This window comes from Muscardinus avellanarius, assembly GCF_963383645.1.
Source record: "Muscardinus avellanarius genome assembly, chromosome: 11".
NCBI classification, from domain to species: Eukaryota; Metazoa; Chordata; class Mammalia; order Rodentia; family Gliridae; genus Muscardinus; species Muscardinus avellanarius.
In genome coordinates this window covers 83,550,136-83,572,085 of record NC_137797.1, presented here as the reverse complement: position 1 = coordinate 83,572,085, position 21,950 = coordinate 83,550,136, and the positions used below count along the sequence as shown (strand labels likewise).

The window sequence follows — 21,950 nt, the reverse complement described above, 5'->3', positions numbered from 1 at the left end:
AGATTTTATGTACTCTTGGATCAAATAAAGACCTTAAAAACATGAAGAATATGAAGCTTAAAGTCAGTCAGGGTGACCTCTGCATTCTCCAGGCAGAAATCAATCCAGTCAATGACCTGGTCCTGGTCAAAGTCATTCTCACAGATGTCTCCCACCCCATCACTGTTTCTGTCCTCCTTGGCTGGGTTGGGGACCTGCCAGCAGTTGTTGGGTCCAGGGAGCACCAGGTCTGGGATCCCATCGTTGTCATCGTCATCATCACACTTATCACCAATTCCATCCTTATTAGTGTCTAGATAGGCACTGTTGATAATGGTGGGGCACTTGTCTGTGCTGTCCTGGTGGCCATCACCATCATTGTCCTGTTTGGTGCCACAGAAGTCCCAACCAGATCATTATCCACATCAGACTGGTTATGGTTGCTGATGTCAGGACAGCTGTCACAAACATCCCCCACACCATCTCCATCCTTGTCCCTCTGGTCACGATTGGGAACTTTGAGACAGTTGTCTAAAATGTTTCTTAATCCATCTCCATCCATGTCATCATCACAGGCATCTCCTTTTCCATCCCCATCAGTGTCTCTTTGGTCATTATTTAAGACAGTTCAGCAGTTATCACAGGCATTGCCAAAGATATCTTTATCACTGTTCCTTTGGTTGGTCCACATGGTGAGTCAGGACACAGTTATCCTGCTCATTCAGGATCCTATCTCCATCAGCATCCTCGTCACAAGCATCTCCAATGCCGTCTCTGTTTGCATCTTCCTGGCCAGAGTTTGGCACATACTTGTAGTTGTCCTTCCTGCAGTTCCTGGAAGAGCACGGAAGTTCTTCATCGGGGTAACTGTCGATGTCCACATCTTTTCCGCACACATAGCCAGCACCAGCCCACGCAACTCCGCACATTCAGGTGATATCCCCCTGCCTCTCTTCAACACACTGAGCATTCACACTCCAAGGGTTTAGTTCTGGATTCCTAAAGTTTCTTTCTGTTCTGCAGCCCCTCATCTGATCACCAGTGTACCCTGGTTTGCAAGGCCCGCAGCGATAAAAACCCAATGTGCTAATGCAGATAGAATTGAGAACACAGACTCCATTTTGACATTCATCAACTTCAGTACACACCTGCTTATTTGACTTGGCAAAATTGATCCCAACACCTTGCACCATGGGTGGTATCTGCACTCAACATCAGAGCAGCTGATGCCATTCCCTGTGTAGCCCTTAGGACAGGGTCCACAGTGGAAGCCGTCTCTTGTGTCAGTACATGGGACTCCTCAGAAACACAGGTTGGAGTCACACCGGTGCGGTGGGCATGCTGGGGGCGCAGGGAGTGCTGGCAACACCAGGGTGTTTGGAGTTGGAGACTGAAAGCTGAGAGGACCTCAAGCCTGGCATTTGGCGATGGTGTTTCACATAAATGATATCTCCTTGACCTTCTGTCTCAGAAGATCCTTCACTTACCCCAGGAGCTTGTGCAACTGTGTCATTTGACCCAAGAACTGTCAATTAAAATCTCCTGTGCTCCTGGTGACCAGTGGCTCACTCTGCTGCAGGAAGCAGTCTTGCAGACTGGCCACCTGGATCAGCGAGCCTTGTACCACCACTTCAGCTCTTCCAAGAAGTACTTGCTCCAGCTCTTTACCTTGAGTTTGTTACTATCTTTACTTGTAAAGTATGTTTTCTGTAAGCAGCAGATGGATGGATTTCAGTTTTTAATCCATTTTCCCACTTTATGTATTTTTATTGGGGAATTGAGGCCATTTACATTCAGTGTGATTATTGAGAGATAACTTAATTCCTAACATGTTAAGATTTTATTTCTGTTTAAAATACTGTTTATTCTTCTTTTCTTAGTTGTCTGCTGGATGGAAAATCTTGTTTCTCGGGTTCTGGTGTGTATTACCTATTTCTTCTTTGTAGTTAATCTCTTTGAGTATTTTCTCTAGCGCTGGTTTTGAAGACATAAATTCCTTTGGTTTCTGTTTATCATGGAAGCTTCTTATTTCCCCATCTAATTTGATAGGTAGTTTTGCTGGGTAGGAAATTTTTGGCTGGAAGTTGTTTTCTATCAGAGTTTGGAATATGTTACTCCAAGCCCTTCTGGCTTTCATGACTTGGTTTGGGAAGTCTGTAGTGATTCTAATTGGTTTGCCTGTACATGTCACTTGGCATTTTGTTTTTATTGCCTTTAAGATTCTCTGCTTGGCTTCTACATTGGTCATTTTGACAATTATATGCCATGGGGAACCTTTTCTCCAATCCTGTCTAAAGGGATTTCTATAAGTTTCCTGGACCTGTGTATTAACCTCTTGCTCTATGTTTGGAAACTTTTCTGCTATTATTTCTTTGAAGAGATTATTGATCCCTTTGGTTTCACCTTCTTTTCCCTCCTCTATTTTTAGGTTAGCTCTCTTAAAATGGGCCCATATTTCTTCAATGTCAGATTCCTGCTGTCTGATTTTTTTCTAAGTTATAAATTATGCATTTGTTTTTGGAGTGATCATCTTCTAGGAGCAAGATTCTATTCTCCATGTGGTCTAATCTATTGTTTATAGTTTGAATTGATGCCTTTACATCAATGATTGCATCCTTTATTTCTTTTAGATTCTCTAAATTCTTTTCAAAGTCCTGTATTATTTCTACAGTTATATTCCTGATTTGATCTTCTTGAACTATCTGAATTTCTGTGTTATCAGGTTCTGATATTATGGGGTTGTGGGCATTCATTGTTCTATTTTTGTTCCTCTTTCCTATGATTTCAGAAGTTTGTGCCTTCTCTGGGTTCTTCCCTGGGCCACCACGACTTCACTTCGGGTGCTCTGGATCTTGCTTTGTGTAATCTCAGCTGCCACTACTCCTTTACTAGATTGTAGTATAATGTCTCAGACCCAAAGAGTTAATCAAGACTGCATGAGACCATGGGGGTGCCAAGCTGGGCATATTTTCCACTGGGAGCTGAGACTAGGGTGTGGTATCTTTGCCAGCACTACTCCTTCACTGGTTTGGACTGCAAAATCTCAGACCCAGGGAGATTATCAAAGCTGTGCAAGTCCCTGGTGGTGCAATGCTGGGATTTCTCCTGTAGGGGCCGCAATTTTACTTACAGTTATTGTGTGCGCTAATCCAGAGCTGTCGCAGGAGTGGTGAACTCACCACTGCTGATGGCAATATGGTGCTGCTGCCACACCCTCAGCTGTAAGGCTGGTATATTTCTTTTCTGGTTTTGAGTTCTGTTCTGAGTCCCTGGAAGGTGTGATGAGCTTGGCCAATGGTAGTTTTAGACATTCCTTGCACTGAAAGAACTGCTGAATTACACCTGAATGATCCACAGCTGCTCACTTCAGCTCCTTGTTTACCTTTCCTCTCTGGAGCCTGGTGCTGTGAGGCATGATGGCACCGGTACAGTTCTGCAATGCAGGCTGGTTTCTTTTCTGGTGTCTGGTTGTTCTTCTAGTCTTCTTTTCTCTGTCCCTTGTGTTTACATTTTTTATTTCTTTGGTAATAGTGTTTTCTGGCTATGAAAAGCCCTGCTTTTGTGGCAATAGAGATCGAGTGTTAGCTGGACTCATAAACACTGCTTTTCTCGGTCGCCATCTTCCCCTTAAAAGGAATTCTTAAGGTTTTCTTATTCTTGCTTCCTGAATCCTGAGACTTTTTTCTTAAATATATCCATCTTGACTTTTTCTCTCTTGTTGGAAAAGATATAATTGGGAGGTTGAACTTGTAGAATTACCATTAATAATAAAAATAAATAAATAACCTTAAAATCAGATTCTCTTAAATTTAATTTCTGGCTCCCAGTTTTAATAAAATCTATATGAACTTCCTTTAAAAAAGTGATATTCATAAAGGAAGAATTGTATCTAACTCATCTAACACTTCTGATCCAAGGGAATCTTATATAACTCAAATGTTTGGTACTTTAAATATTTGGTACATACAAAAACTCAAGAACAGTTATTTAGTGCTTAATTTTTGTTTACTGAATGATGATACTTTCTGATTTCCTTTCTTGTCAATGCATTTGAGTGTTAATATTCTTGGTAAACACTGTTTTCAATATCTTTCTCCTATACAAAGATATTTAAATTTGTTTGGCACTTTAAAATAAGCACGACAAAACAACTATCTCAACCATCTCTCTACCATCAAATTCAAAGTCCTTATTTTCACAGGTCTCATCAAAAGCTTGCAAAATTCCAAGGATTATGGTCAAGTTTAGAAGCAGAAGAATTGCAATAGCAGCAGAAAATAATAGAAATAATTGACCAATTATTAATATGTTCCTCTAATAGGGAGGATAGCTTTTGTTTGGCCATGTGGATAGGAGTAGAAAGTCAAAGGAGCCTTAGCCTCCATTCCTTCTCATTGTTTCTATTTTCTTCCCAAATAATTTTCCCCATTGGTTTGAAAATATATGATAATAACTTGCACTTATGCAATCCTTTTCATCACAAAGATTCCCTCACACTTTGCACATCAAACACTTGTATATACCTCATCTACATTTAATCCTTTTAATGCCTCAATTAAAAAGAAACCAAAAGCGACACATTCCTTTTCGCTCTCCTGCACGTTGGCATTTGAGGACTGACAATTTTAATTATGCTCCTCATAAAGCAAATCTAGGATCTTTTCTGGCATCAAAAGAGTCTCAAAGAGCTTTAATTAAAATGAGGTGGCCGATAGAATGCTTTTGATTATGACAGGGTAAATTAAGTTAACCTTCGCAGTTTTATGATATAAAAGGCAGAGTTTATGAGGAGTGTCACTAATTCCATTCATATATTTGAATTAATTAGATTGATGTTCTGACAGTCTGTACTGTCTGACTAGTTATACAGAAAAAATTGTAATCTGGTTAAAAAAATAGAGCACAAATGGAAGGAAAGAAAAGGGAAAATCCTTTGTTAATGGCATGTTGCTTTTTCTTCCTGTGGCTGCTAAAAAACAAAAGCAAATTTATAGTTCTGTTTGAGATGGATAGATAGATCAGACCTGTACTTAGAATCATCAAGGCTTATTATTTTAAACAGCATTTTGAGTCCTCTAGACATGGAAATGTTTAAAGACTAATTCTGATTTCCATGTACATTACAAGGCCATGCTATTTGTAATCTGTCATAATTGAATATTTTGAAGCATAAAACTATCAAATCCACAATGAGAAAAGAGTATTAGCAGCTCTCCTGAGATTCAATTAATCATTGGACCTGTGAAAAACCTCTTTTCTCCCACTGGGATTCTAGTATGATGGTCAAGGACATTTTTTCTTTCTCTTCTTAAACATGTCAATAGAAGTCAAGACTCCAGCTGTTATTTTTAATTACCTGAGCAAAAATCTATTATGCAGATAGTTCAAGTTTTAATTTACCCCCTGTTATGACATTAAAAATGTCAAGAGAAAAATATGTGATTCTGAGTATAATATACAGCCTGCAGTTGCCTAGGAGGGATGCCTACTAATAGATCTATCATTAGAAAACCAGAGTGTTTGGACTTTTCTTCTGTAGCTTAATAATATTTTTCATTTCTATCGCAGGCCAAATTTTAGCTGACTTAATTTGCAAATTCTTTCTTAAATTGCTCAAACTGGGGTCCAATTATTTGTTTCTGGTTTAATCATAATTTAAAGACAGTGCACAGTAGCTTTGATCTGGCTTTTCTGAATGAGAACATTCAAACATGCCCCTGATCCCTTCTGCTATTTTCAAGGTAGTGTTTATCTAGCTGAGATCACGTGTGATTTTTTTAAAGCAGTATGTCACTTTGTCAAGTTATTCACAGTGTTCCCATGCAAGATTGAAAAACAGCTGCCTCTCTCTAGGGGTGGGAAATAATAGCATGGATTTGGCTGATATAAATAAAAAACTATGGGTTAAGTACAAATATGGGCGTTCCAAAAATGCAGGTGAATAGAATATGTCTATCTTAGTGGTCTGTGATTGTGAGATGACATTTATTTTTTATCAGGTTTTTTAGACCCTGAAACTTTAAGTTTTTTATTTTTATTTTTAACTTAATGTCAATTCACTGTTACAATTTCCTGTGTGGGTGAAAAGCTGCAAGGTTCCTCCAGCACTAGTTTCATCTGGTGGCTCATGTCAGGGCCTGCATTATGAGCCATGTAACCCCACTTTCTCTCCCAACCCTGTGGGTTGATGACAGCAATGCTATAGATGTGATGGCCCATGAACTCTCATCCACTAAGTACCTGAATATCCTCTCCCAAAGTAATGTTTATGCCCTTTCTATAAGATCTGTCATGAAATAAAGCTGCTAAAGAAAAGGTCTATAGTTTCTTTTCCCACCTTAGCAGCCTGCATTTTTAGCTTATATGCTAGCTTTGTGCTGCCCCAGAAACTAATAGCAAGTCTAAGTCCCACCAGAAAATTGTAGACCCTAAGACAAATTTATAGTAAGGCAAACATGGATAGAAACATCTGATGTTCACTAGGTTCTTGCTCTATGCCAAACATTTCTGAGTGCTTACATGTGCTAAATCATTTAACCATCATCCCAATAACCCTATTATATATGTACACATGTTAAAAGATTATATACAGCCAGGCTCTGTGGCACAAGCCTATAATCTCTGTACTTGGGAGGTGGAGATAGGAGGATCACAAGTTCAAGGCCAGTCTCAGCACCTTAGTGAGAATCAGTTTGAAGATAAAAATAAAATAGGGCTGGGATTATAGCTCAGAGGTAGAATCACCATAAGGTTCAATCTATGAGTAAATCTATGAGTACACACACACACACACACACACACACACACACACACACACACATTGCTATGGTTTGTATCTTGAAGGTCCTCAGAAGTCTTGGACTTCAGCAAGGTGATATTGGGAGGCTCTGAGAATATCTCTTAGAGTTGAGGCCTAGGGACAGATCTTTATGTCACTGCAGGAGTGTCTTCAAAGGGATATGATTCCCTGTCTCCTCTTCCCTCTCCTTTTTGCTTTCTGGCCCATGATGTTTGAGATTTATCTCCTTCACACACATCTGCCATGATGTTACTGTCCCACCACAGGCCCAGAGCAACAGGACCAACCAATCACACACTTGAACCTCTAAAACTGCAAGCTCAAACCTTTTTCTCTTTATATAAGTTTATTATCTTGGGTATTTGTTATAGTAATATCTGACTAACACACATATAAAGATAGATATATGGCAACTTCACCTTTCTAGTTGCTTGGGCCAAAAGACTTAGATTTTTGATTACTTAAATAATTTTGATTACTCTCTTCCTCACCATATCCATAACAAAATGCTATTTGACTGCCTTGAACATGTATCAAGAGCCCATTCATTTACCATCTTTAATGCTATCACCTTGGGTCAAGCCACCAGAAATCTTGCCTGAATTAATGGCCTTAAAATGGGGCCTCTTTTTTCTACTTTGAACATTCCCTGCACTTCTTAACCTATCCATCTGCATTATAGTGATCCTTTAAAAATTTAAATCAAGATGGGAGTGGTGGCACAAACTTGTAACCAGTACTTAGAGACTGAGATGGGAGAATTGCAGGTCTGCAGCCAGCCTCAGCTACTTAGTGAGGCCCTCTGCAACTTAGTTTCAAAATAAAGAATAAAAAATAGGACTGGTGGTGTAGCCCTATTACCCTAATTCCTAGCACTGAAAAAAAAAAAAAAAACTTAAATCAGATATTGTCTTTTCTATGTCCAAATATACTATGATGGTTCTGCATTTCATTCAGAGTCCTTACCATGGTCTATTAAGCCCTTTGTAATGTCTTTCCAGCTACCCCTCTGGTCTCATCTCTCATTACTATTCCCTTGCTAGATGGACTCCAGCTCCATTAGCCTCCCACCATGCGACAGCAGATTTACAACCTCCCTCCAATGTTCCCTCTTCCTGAGATACTCTGTTCTGGACATCCACTTATCTAGTAACTACATTTCTTTGACTCCTTGTTTAAATCTTGCTTTCTCAGCCAGGCTGGTGGTGCACGCTTGTAATCCCCGTGCTTGGGAGGTGGAGACAGGAGGCGGAGACAGGAGGATCACTCAGGTTTGAAGGCTTTAGAGACCCTGTTTCCAAATAAAAATATAAAAATAGGTCTGGGAGTGTATCCCGGAGGTATAAGGGTTTCCAGGAACCCCAGTACCACCATAAGTCTCTCTCTCTCTCTCTCTCTCTCTCTCTCTCTCTCTCTCTCTCTCTCTCTCTCTTTCTCTCTCTCTCACGTAGTAATGGGGACTGAGCCCAGGGCCATTTTACCCATAAGCTATACCTTCAGCCCTAGTTTTTATTCTTTATTTTGAAACAGGGTCTCATTGAGTTACTAAGAAGCTGAGGCTGTCCTAAACCTTGATTTTCCTGTCTCAGTCTCCCAAATGCTGAGATTACAAGCATGCGTCACCATGCCTGGCTGCTTTCTCTTTTTTAAATATAATTTTATTGTTACAATATAACTATATATCATAGTGAGATCCAAGGTACTATCGGCTTTTTTTCCTTTGGCACTGGGGATTGAACCCTGGACATTTTACATCTAACCTAGATTACCAGTCTCTACTTCTATCTATCTATCTATCTATCTATCTATCTATCATCTATAATCTGTCTATCATCTATCATCTATCTATATCTAATCTATCTAATCTATTTTTCTACCACTTATCTATACTTTATTTATTTTGATACAGTTGCTGAGAGTCTCATCAAATTTCTCTGACTGGTCTAGAAACTGTGATCCTCCTGTATCAGCGTACCAAGTACTGGGATTACAGGCATAGGTCACCATATCCAGCTCATACTTGCTTTCTTAACATGGTGATGTGTCTTCCATTTTTAGATTTCATCTTCATTTAAATTGAAAAATAAACCAAGAAAGGTTAAATATGAAGGCTATGATCTGAACTTGTGCAGTTTGATTTATGGTGGGATCATTCAAATGACAGACTAAAATTATGTGAGAGTCCAAATCTCAGCCTTTAACCTCTGCTTTGCATATGGATGTAAATTAGGGGTATCATATACAGCGTGGAGCCCTACAAATGAAAAACATGTGTGGTCCTGACTCAGTACAGTCTTTCATGACTATGGTTTTGTATAGGCTGCTTCAATATTTGGAATGAGCCATCCCTCTTTTTTCCCACCCCTTGTACCAGATTCATCCCAAGTGCCATCTTTTCTTCCAGGCTTCCCACAACCCTGCTAGATCTCTAGTCTATTCATTATGTCATGTGTGGCATGTTCACGCTTCAGCCAGATATTCATTGAGTTGTACCATATTTCATCTCTTTATATCTTTTATTCTCATTTCTGACATAATAAATACTCAGTAACTGCTGACTTGAACATTAAATAAATGAATGGTTAACCCAAGTGTTCTTAGAACAAATTAAAATTGTGCATTCATCAAAATTTCTACCTTCCAAAAGCTGATATAAGTGAAATGGCATTGCATGCTAACATATTTGTGTATGTGGCTTTTCTTACCCTACTTTATACATGCAGACTTTTTATACCCTAATTAGGGATATATTGGGAGCTTATTTCTAACATATCTTACCTCTCTTGTCAAACCACATTATAAGACATTTGATTATTTTAATGTGGTTTCTACCTAATGAGTGGGGCACATTTTCTTTTTAGTGTATTCTGTGACAACTCATGAAGAATTCTTGAGTTAGTTCTTAAAGAATTATTTTTCTTGTTAAAGAATGATTTTTCAAACAAATCTAAACTTTGTTGAAGCAAAACCATAGGTTTAAAATAATGCAATACTTTGAAATAAGTATACCCCTATTAGCCTAAATTGTATACTACTCCTTCCATACAATTTTCTCTAGCCATTATTGTTTTAGATTTTTTTTATCCCAAATCAGTTATATGTTGAATGCTTATATCCCTTCCCAAATTTATGTTTTGAAATCTTCACTTCCAAGACAGTGTTAATGTTTTGAAATTGTCAAAAGAAAAAGTAATGAATTTTAAATGAGGTTTAATGAGTGGAAACTCATACAACTTGATAGAATTAGTGTCATCCTTGTTAAAGAAACACCAGAGACAGCTAGCTTTCTAACCCAACTCACCTCCCTCCCCCTGCAAGGTGTGCACTGGGCAAGCCAGGAAAAAAAAGAAAACAAATAGAGTTGAACTTTGATTTTGGATTCATAGCCTCTGGAACTGTAAGAAAGTAAATTTCTGTTGTTTAAGCCACCATCCAGTAATACTTTGCTATGGCTGCCTGGGAAGACTAACACATATATTCCATTATAGTTGCCATTGGTATTTCAATATTTCTTGCTTCTTCAGATAAATAAAGTTTGGAGGACAAAAAGTGACATTTTCCTGCTCATCATTTAGCTTGGACTTAGAAATAGTAAGCATTTACTTGAATAACATGCCCTATTCTTATGAGTGAACAGAAATTTCTTATTTTTTTCTTATCACGTTGAATAGTGTATTCCTCACCTTTTTAGCTGTGAAAAATGCAAGTGAAAATGTCTGAAGCCAGATGAGAACCACACTCATTCTCCACTGTTACTTGGCTATTTTTTTTTATCTCTTGTCATCTAGAGAGAGAAATTAGAAAAGTGTGTTGCTCAAAATATAGGTTTCAAATGAAGCTTTTGAAATATTTAGAGTTGCAAGTCTCTTGAGATTTTAATTAAAGTTACCATGTCCCAAAAATACAATACAGTTGCAAAATGGGCAAATGTATAATTTCAGGTATTTATGGAGCTAATGAAGGCCATTCAAAGTCTCTCCAGGAGACTTCCAGGAAGATGGCAACCAAAAGAAGCAGTGCTTATGAGTCCTGCTGACACCCTTTCTCAGTACTTTATGAAAGCCAGAAAATACTATCAGTAGAGGAATAAATACAATAAATACAGGGACAGAGAATAAGAAGCTTAGAAGACCAACCAGAAAGCAGAAAAGAAACCCGCCTGCCTTGTGGTGGCAAGTGCCATGCCAGCACCATCTTGCCTCACAGCACATGACTCCAGAGTTGAAAAGAAAAACAAGGACCTGAAGTGAGCAGCTGCAGATCAGAGGGTTGTAATTCATCATTCTTTCCTGCACAAAGATCAGCTACAACTTCCAATAGATAAGCTCATTATGCCCTCCAGCGATCCAGAGCAGAGCTCAACACCAGAAAAGAAACCCGCCAGCCTCATGGCTGAGGGCACCGTGGCTGAACCATCTTGTCAGCAGTGGTCAAGCTCACCATTCCCACCAGAGATCCAGACCAGTGCACACTAAAATCATAAGTAAAACTGCAGTCCCCACTGAAGAACTCCAAGTGCTGCATCCCAGAGACTCCCTGAGCCTTGATAAGCTCCCTGGGTCTGAGATTTTGCAGTTCAACCTAGTGAAGGAGTAGTGGTAGTAGAGATTACCACACCCTCCAGAAATCAAGAGCAGACCTCAATAACACCTTAAGTGAAGTCATGGTTCCCACAGGAAAACATCTAATCTTGCACCTGCAGGGACTTGAGCAGCCCAAATAAACTCCTTGGGACTAGGACTTTGCAAATTAACTTAGAGAAAGTGGGAGTGAGGTCTGCTATTGGACATAGTAGCAGCTCAGACAGACTCAGGCTCTGATATGTAGAAAGTGTGAAGGGAGACCTATGCTTAACACTAGACCCAACTAGTAGTAGCTCTGGGATCAATGCAGACACCCCAATCATGGTGAATGGGGAGAAGTCAGTCCAGACCAACCCTAGATATGGAGAATAGAGACCCCTACATTGAGTTTGGTCTCAGAGGCATACAGCACCAATGGAGGCAGGAAGAGACTGAGACTCCAAATCTGTGGAAAGTTTGGAGGATGGCCTGCACTTAACACTCGATCCAGCCCCATTGATACAGACCATCTATATAAAATGAGAAAGATTTAAAGTGCCAGTGGCACTCAGTATCTGCTCAGAGACTAAAGAGGGCCTATCTGCTGAATAGTCATTTATTTATAGATTTCCATTAATTTGTTGTTGGAATTGTTTTGGATTTTTGTTCTTTTTGTGTGTGTATACCTGTTTTTTTAACCCTGCTCCTAAACCTTTTCCGAAGCTTCTTTTCAACACATAGCTACTCACTTCTCTCTATTCCTTTTCTATCTCTTTTCTTTTTATCTCTCTTTTTTCTTTTTTAATATTAGATCTATATCACTATAGAAGAAACTCTAGTTATTAGAATACTACTACATTTTTACTATCTCTAATTTCTAGTATATATTACCTTAAAAACTCACACTTTCATTCTATTCAACCCTATCTGAGACTTTACCCTATTCATCCATTTACTTCACTTTCCTCCTTACTCAACATTCACTGTTGAATACAATACAACTTGTCCTTGGATATACCAGATGACACCTAGAGACTGAGAGAAATCTATCAAAAGCAACAGATACAAACTTCTGAAATCATGAGGAGGACCAACAAGAGAGCAATGAGCTCCCACAACTCCACAATAACAGAACCCGATAAAACAGAATTGTAGAGATCTCCAGAAGGACAAATCAGGAATATAATAATAATTATAGAAATAATAGAGAACTTCCAAAAAGAATTTAGAGAGTCTGAAAGAAATAAAGGATGCAATAATTTAAGTAAAGGCATCAATTTAAACTATAAACAATCAATTAGACCATATGGAGAATAGAATCTTGCTCCTAGAAGATGATCACTCCAAAAAAACCAAACCAAACCAAAACAAACAAATAACAACAACAACAACAACAACAACAACAACAAAAATACAACTGTATAGTTTATAACTTAGAAAAAAATTGATGTCAGGAATTGAGCATTGAAGAAATATGGGCCCATCTTAAAAGAGCCCACCTAAGAATAATTGGCATAGAGAAGAAGGGATCAAAAGAAGTAATAGCAGAAAATTTTCCAAACATAGAACAAGAGGTTTATACATAGGTACAGAAAACTTATAAAACCCTGTGTAGACAAGATCAGAGAAAAGGTTCACCATGTCACATAATAGTCAAAATGACCAATGTAAAAGCCAAAGAGATCATCTTAAAGGCAACAAAAACAAACAACCAAATAACATTTAGAGGGAAACCAATTAGAAACACTCCAGACTTCCCAAACCATCTAATGAAAGCCAGAAGGGCCTGGAGTAACATATTCCAAACTCTGAAAGAAAACACTTTGCAGCCAAAAATGTCCTACCTAGAAAAACTATATCTCAAATTAGATGAGGAAATAAAAATTTTCCACAACAAACAGAGGCTGAAAAATTTTATGTCTTCAAACCAGTGCTAGAGAAAATATTCAAAGATTTTAACTACAAAGAAGAAATAAGTAATTCATGCCAGAACCAGCAAAACAAGAATTTCCACCTGGCATACAACTAAGCAAAGAAGAAAAAACTATTTCAAACAGAAGTAAAATCTCAACATGTTAGAAATTAAAAATCATTTCTCAAGAATCACACTGAATGTAAATGGCCTCAAAAACTCAATAAAAAGACATAAAGTGGCAAAATAGATTTAAAACCAGAACCAGTCTATTTTCTGATTGCACTAAACACATCTTACAAGTAAAGATAGTAACAAACTTAAGGTAAAGGGATTGAGCAATATAATCCATGGCAATGGAACTTGAAGAGAAGGAGTAGCAACTTTAATATTAGATATGTTAGACTTCAAGCCCAAGCTTATTAGAAGAGACAAAGCAGGTCATTTTTTTTACTGATAAATGGAACAATCCAGCAAGAAGAAATAACTATGTTCAACATTTATGCCCCAGACATAGGTGTAGCTACTTTCAGAAAACAAACTCTTTGTGACATTAAGTCACACATAAATCCCAATACAATAATACTGGGAGACTTAAATACCCCTCTCATGCCATTAGACCAATCATCTAGACAAAAGGTCAGTAAACATGCCTCAGACCTAAAAGTACCATTAATCAAATGGACCTGTTAGACACATGTAGAATATTTCAACCAGCTACAGTAGAGTTCATATTTCTCTCAGCTGCTCATGGAACCTTTTTGAAAATAGATAACATCCTGGACCACAAGTGAGTACTAGCAAATTTGAAAAATGTGCTGGGTATGGTGGTGCATGCTTGTAATTCCCACACTTGAGAGGTGGTGACAGGAGGATCACACAGATTCAAAGCCAGCTTCGCTGGCTTAAGAGACCCTGTTTCCAAATAAAAATATAAAATAAGTCTGGGAGAGTAGCCCAGAGGTGGAAGGGTTTCCAGGAACCCCAGTACCACCAAAAAATGTGATATACTTCCCTGTGTCTTTTCAGACCATAATGTAATGAAATTAGATCAACTGTAAGAAGACCCAGAGAAACCACATAAACATGTGGAAATTGAACATCACACTTCTAAATAAATAATGTGTTACAGAAGAAGTAAGGGGTGAAATCAAGAAATTTCTAGAAACAAATGAAAATAGAGAGACAACATATCAAAACTTCTGGGACACTTTGAACACAGTTTTAAGAGGAAGATTTATAGCACTGGGGGCTCATATAAGAAAAACAGAAAATCATCAAATAAATAGCCTAATGACACACCTCAAAGCCCATAAAAACAGGAACAATCTAACCCCAAAGCCAGTAGAAGCCAGGGAATTATTAAATTTATTAAATTATTAAATAACAGAGCAAAGTACAGAATTAAAAATACAGAAAATCAACAAAACCAAAAGCTGGTTTCTTGAAAAAAATAAAATAGCTAGCCTACCTAAGCAAAAAAGGGAGAATCAACCCAAAATATGAATGAAAGAGATGAAAAAGGAGATAACATTACTGACAGTGTAGAAATCCAGAGGATTATCAGAAAGTACTTGGTAAAACTATACTCCAACAAAATGGAAAATCTAGAAGAAATCAACAAATTTCTAGATAAATATAACCTTCCTAATATGAATCAAGAATATATAGGAAATTTAAACCAACCAATATCAATAAAAGAGATTGAAATAGCAATAAAGAGCTTACCATTAAAGAAAAGCCCAGGACAAGATGGTTTCCCAAGTAAATTTTATAAAACCTTTATAGAAGAGCTAATCCTGATACTCCTCAATCTATTTTGTGAACTAGATAAAAATGGGACTTTCCCAAATACATTCTTTGAAGCAAGGAAGGAAAACTACAGGCCTACATCTTTGATGAACTTGGAGGCAAAACTGCTAAACAAAATACTAGCAACATTCATTCAAAGACCCATCAGGAAAATCATACACCATGACCAGGTAGCATTCATTCCAGCGATGCAAGGCTGGTTCAGCATATGAAAATCAATCCATGTAATTTATCATGTGAACAGAAACAAAGAGAAAGATCACATGATCATTTCAATAGATCCTGAAATAGCATTTGATAAAATTCAACATCCATTTATGATAAAAAGCACTGTAGAGCCGGGCGTGGTGGCGCAGGCTTGTAATCCCCGCGCTTGGGAGGTGGAGACAGGAGGATCACGCAGGTTTGAAGTCAGCTGCGCTGGCTTAAGAGACCCTGTTTCCAAATTTAAAAAGTATAAAATAGGTCTGGGAGTGCAGTCCAGTGGTAGAAGGGCTTCCAGGAACCCCAGTACCACACACACACACACACAAAAAAAAAAAAAAACCCAAAAAAACAAAAGCACTGTAGAGATTTGGAACATCATAAAGGGAAACTACAATATGCTCATAATCAACATCTTATTAAATGAAAAAAAGTTTGAGAATTTCCCCTAAAAATGCGACAAGGATGTCTATTATCACCACTTCTCTTCAATATAGTACTTGAGACTAGCCAGAATTATAAAGCAAGACAAGTAAATCAAATGTATCAAAGTTAATCACCAAACAAGCATGGGATCAAGGGAGGAGGAAGGAATGGGATGGGGACTGGATGAGGGCTAATTGGATGATGTGTGCTTGTATATCCTCTTAAGTCTTGTATTCCAATGTGATATATGATTACAATGCACCAATAAAAATTATATATATATATATATAAAATTTACTATATATATATATATATATATATATATATATATATATATAGTAAATTTTCTGTATCTCTTGAAAAAATATAGATAGGAAAAAAAGAACTCAAACTTTCACTATTTGCATATGACATACTATACTTAGAAGACCCAACAAACTCAAGTTATATAGAACTGATCAAGAAATTCAGCAAAGTATCTGGATACAAAATCAATCTTAAAAAGTCAGAAGCTTTTCTGTACAACAACTGTAAATTCACTGAAAAGGAAATTCAGAAAACACTTTCACTCAGGGTTTCCCACAAAAAATAAAATACTTAAGAATCAACCAAGGAGATAAAAGACCTCTACAAATAAAATTATAAAACACTGAAAAAAGAAATTGAAGCTCTTAAAAGATGAAAAGATCTTGAATGTTCATTGATAGGCAGATAGATTTGGTGATAGTATCACCAAAATGGCCATACTTCCAAAAGTGACTTACAGGTGAATGCAATACTCATTAAATTACCATGATCATTTCTCACAGACATAATAAAAATAAATCCTTAAATTTATTTGTTAACACAAAAAAAACAGAATAGCCAAATTAATTCTCAACAACAAAACCATGCAGGAGGAATCACAATACCTGACTTTAAACTGTAATATAAAGCCATTGTAATAAAAAACATCATGAAACTGGCACAAAAACAGATACAGAGACCAATGGAATAGAATATAAGACTAGAGACAAATCCACACACTTATAGCCAATTGATTTTTGACAAAGGGGCCAAAAACTTGCACTGGAAAAAAATAGCCTGTTCAACAAATGGTGTTGGCAAATCTGGTTAAAAATGGAAATGAATCCCACTTTCTCCCCCTGCACAAGAGTCAATTCAAATTGATCAAACCCTTGAAAATTAAACCAGAGACATTGAGGCTCCTTAAAGAGGGCCTAAGTCCAACACTTAAACACATAGGCACAGATAAAAAACTTTCTCAACAAGACCCTAAAGGCACAAGAAACTAAAAGATGAATCAATATATAGAATTGCATGAAACTGAAGAGCAAAGGAAACTGTCAAGAATCTCAACCAAGAGCCAACAGAATGGGAGAATATTTTACCACGTACTCCTCTGATAGAGGACTAATATCTAGAATTTACAGAGAACTCTAGAAACTCAGCACTAAGAAAACAAATAACCCAACCGAAAAAAAAAATAAAATGGGCAAGCAAATTAAATATAAACTTCACAAAAGAAGAAATTCAAATAGCCAATAAATGTATGAAAAAATGCTCATTATTATTGGCAATCAGAGAGATGCAAATCAAAACTACCCTGACTCCAACTAGAATGACAATCATTCAAAACACATATAACAACAAATACTGGTAAGGATATGGAGAAGTGAAAACTCTAAAAACATTATTGGTGGGATTGCAAATTAGTGCAACCACTTTTCTTTGGAAAACAGTATGGATAATCCTCAGAAGAATGGGAACAAATTGAGCATTCGATCTAGCAGTACTACTTCTGGGTATCTACCCATAGGAAGGAAACCAAACAACCAAACTAATGAATGCATATTTATTTTCATAGCTGCAAAATTCACCATTGGCAAACTATGGAACCAGCCAAGATGTCCATCAACAGATGAATTAATTAAGAAACTGTGGGATATTTACACAATGGAATTTTACTCAGCCATAAAGAAAAATAAAATTACATCATTTACAGGGAAATGGATGGAACTGGAGGACATTATGCTAAGTGAGATTAGTCGGTAACAAATAATAAGTAACAGGATGTTTTTCCTAATATTTGAAAGCTAGGGAGAAATGGGTAACAGGAGTTATTCTAGATGAAGAAGGAGATCCTATAGAAGAGCAAATAAGGTGTCCTAATTGAGGGGTGGGAGGTAGGAGAAGGGAAACTTTCTAAAGCACATGATGTACTTAAACAGACATGTCAAAGTCAATCACTAAGCCTAGCATGGGAATGAGGAATGGGTAGGGAATGGGGTGGGGAATGGATAAGGGCTAATGGAGTGATGTGTGCAAGTATGTCCCCACAAGTCTTTTATCCCATTAAGATGTCTGACTATAATGCTCCAATAAGAATATTAAAAAAAAAAACAGTCTCTCCATGGTGTCCTTAAATACTAGGCCATGAACCTCTGTTTTAGATAATCTATTAATCACAATAGATGGGAGGTACTTGAGTCTTTTTCAAAGTCTTATAAATACAGAGATGTTTGGGAAGGGGGTCACATAATCTAAAATAACATTCTAAGTTTTCTACACTTCTACTTTTCTGAGATATTCTGAAGTAGGAAAGTGTAAGCTTCTGATACTGGCAATTTTACATTACTGAGAGGACTAAGCTTGCTGTACAGTTAACTATTTTCCTGATGGAATCAGCAAATTAGGTTGCCTGTGATATTTTTAAAATCATGTGGGAAATGTTTCCAGGCTTGGTCAGGCTACACATTAAAATGAGTCATGGTGCTGCAAGCCAGAGAGACAAACAGCCTAAAGGGAAATAAGTTTTTGAAAGGCAGTTGTACGTTCTGATATATGTCATGTTATCCTAATAGAAGTGAGGATGAGGAGTGATTTCAAGGACTCCCTGCATGGCTGCTCTGGTATGCTGCCTCAGGAATTCAGTCAGTGAAAGAACCACCTTGGATAGGGATGAGAAGGGGTTTTCTGCTTCCCTCTTCAATGGCACAAGTGGCTCACTCTTAAAGCTATAGACCTCTCTGTAATAAGCTTTTCCCATTAAATTGGCACTGGACAAGAAGAAGCATATGACATTTGTTCTTAAATGATGATGATGATGATGATGATAGATAGATGATAGATAGATAATAGATGATAGATAGATGATAGATAGATATAGATGATAGATAGATAATAGATGATAGATAGATAGATAGATGATAGATAGATGATAGATGGATGATGCTGGGCATAGTGGTACATGTCTGCCTCTAATCCCAGTACTTGGGAGGCTTAGGAAGATCACAGGCTAAAGGCTAGCCTCAGCAGCTTAGCAAGGCCCTCACAACTTTATGAGAGTCTATTCCGAAAAAATAAATAAATAAATAAATAAAATACAACTTGGGTGTAGCTCAGAGATAGAATGCTCTTGGATTTAACCCCCAATGCCATAAAATACCCACACATAAAAAAGAGTATGGACTGGATGTTGTGATGCACACTTGTAATCCCAGTATTTGTGAGGCAGAGACAGCAGGATGATGGTTTGTGGACAGCCTCAGCTATTTAGTGAAGCCCTTTGCAGCTCAGTGAGACCCTGTTTCCAAATAAAGAATAAAAATAGGGTGGGGGGTGTAGCTCAGAGGTAGAATGGTCCTGAGTTCTATCCCTAGTACCGGGAAAAGAAAAGAAAAAACAGTATGGTACTTCTGTTATCAAGAAGGGGAAGTGCTGATGGCTGAACAGATTCATGGGAGTATACTATGGAAATTGATGGCCACATGTCTGTCTGTCTGCCTCTCTCTCTCTCTCTCTCTCTCTCTCTCTCTCTCTCTCTCTCTCTCTCTCTCTCTCTCTCTCTCTCTCTCTCCTGGAGATTGATTAGGACCATTCTACTTCTGAACTACACTCAACCCTTTTGATTTTTTAATTTTGAAAGTGTCATGCTAAGTTGCTGAAGGTCTCATTAAGTTGTCAAAGGTAACCTCAAACCTGTGATCCTCCTATCTTAGCCTTCCAAGTACTGGAAGTCATCTGCCACCATGCCTGATGCCACATGTCTCTTGACCATAAGTAAGAGGGTTCCTTTCTTATCATTGCTTTGCATATGGAGTCAGAGATTCAAAATACTAATGATGTTCCATGGATGAGAAAGTTCTGGAGAAATCTTAGATAAAAGGATACAAATCCACACTACATCCAGTATTCTGAAAATGCAGGTTTTAATAGAGAACTAAGGCTGGGCCTGGTGGTGCACACTTGTAATCTCTGCACTTGGGAAGCTGAGAAAGGAGTATCTCACCATTTCAAAGCCAGCCTAAGCTACTTAGTGAGGCTCTCAGCAACTTAGTGAGACCTTGTTTCCAAATAAAATATAAAAATTGATCTGGGAGTTTAGCCCAGAGGTAGAAAGCCTCTGGGTTCCACCCCCAGTACCACCAAAGTAAAAATAAAAATAAATAATAGAGAACAAGGTTCTCTTCTACATCTTTAGATATAACAACTGTGATCCTGCACAAGCAATGTTTTCTCATGTTACTGCAGCAGAAATTTCAGTTTCTCTGTAGTCCTGTGCTATTTATGAATGCAAATAAACAGAGCTTACCTTGCCTAATTGTACCTGGCAAACAGTCAGAATGACAGACTGTGAGTGTTCTTAGTCAGTGAATTTCTTAGACAGAGCCAAACATCCTGACACTCTCAGCAATTACACCTTCATTTCCAGCTCCCACATATACAATACCTAAGGCTGTCATTGCTGTCACCATTGAAAAAAGACCTAAGCTGCCCATCTTTCCTTTCTATGCATATTTTATAGCCTTGCTTCTTTTATTTTCTTTGGTGCTGGATATTGAGCCAAGGAGCCTTCTACAACATCTGAGTTGTGGACCTCCAGTCCTACTTTAATTTTTATTTGGAAACAGGCTCTTGCTAAGTTGTGAAGGCTGGCTTTGAACCTGCAATCCTCCTTTCTCAGGAGTACTAGGATTACAGATATGTAGCACCATGCTCAGCTAAGCTAGCTTCATTCTTTCAATAAATATTTGTTAATAGACTTTTGGTTTTAAAGTCATAGCAGTTCCATATCACAGTCTACCTAATACTTTCAGCAGAATATACAGAATATATTTCACAATATTTTTCAAGCATTTTTGGGTGATTGGATTTGATGGAAAGAACACTGATTTTGAATCCCACCTCTGCCAATTACATGGCCTTAAAAAAGTAATCTAGATTTTTTATACCTGTGTTTTCTTATCTATAAAATAAGAGTGATAATATTTGCAATACTTTCTCTCAGTTATTGTGATGATAAAATTAGAAAATGTATGAAGATACCTGATAAACTGAAAAATGACTTCCAAATAATAATGCCATTGTTATTATTTGCCTAATTTATAACTCTTTACTTTTCCTGACCAATATGACCAAAAGTGAAATTTACATCTACTTCCCACAGCATTATTTACTTGTAAGATGTTCCTTTTTATTTTATACCTCTGAAAGCATGTCAGTTAGATAACAGGGGAGAAAGTAGTCTACCAGTCTGCTTGGGTACTATGACAAACTTCACCAAGCTGGGTAGTTTGTAAGCAACCAAAAGTCATTTCTCACATCCTGGAGGCTAGGCAGTCCAGGGCTTTGTAGATTCAGTGGCTGGTAAGGAAACTTTACAATGCTAGTTCACATGGTAGAGCAAAAAGCTCCCTGGGCTTCTTTTATAAAGCACTAATACCATGTATAAGGGCTCTGCCCTGGGTCTACTCACTTTCCAAAGGCTCCTCCTCTTGAGGCAATCACTTTGGGGGATTAGGAATTTAACTTATGCAGTCTAGGAAGACACATTCAAACCATGGAACAGTGCTGTTCAGGTCTGTGGAACAAGTTGGTGGAAGATCTAGCTTCACAATAAGGCTGTTCTTTGAAATACACATAGTAATTAATCTTTTTCTGTATTTAAAAAGTATCTCATTTCACCAGGTGTGGTGGCACACACTTATAATCCCCACACTTGGGAGGCTGAGACAGGAGGATCGCACAGGTTCGAAGCCAGCCTCAGCTACTTAGTGAGGCTCTCAGCAACTTAGTGAGACCCTGTTTCCAAATAAAATATAAAATAGGTCTGGGAGTATAGCCCGGAGGTAGAAAGTCTCTGGGTTCCACCCCCAGTACCACCAAAAAAAAAAAGTATCTCATTTTATCATTCAAAGTGGACTATTTAAAGTTAACTCTTTTCTGATCCAGGGTACAGACCTTTTTAAGGCTT

The 21,950-nt window shown here is 37.7% G+C and overlaps 1 pseudogene across 1 annotated transcript in view; it reads right to left on the bottom strand.

Moving 5' to 3' along the window:
* Positions 1 to 20: 20 nt before the first annotated feature.
* The window catches only part of LOC308269557 (thrombospondin-4-like), a 69,302-nt pseudogene continuing 47,372 nt past the window's right edge, over positions 21 to 21,950 (bottom strand). The window contains exon 3 of the transcript in view: positions 21 to 1,686. The product of the transcript in view is annotated as a thrombospondin-4-like (transcript). The remainder of the gene's footprint in view (positions 1,687 to 21,950) is intronic.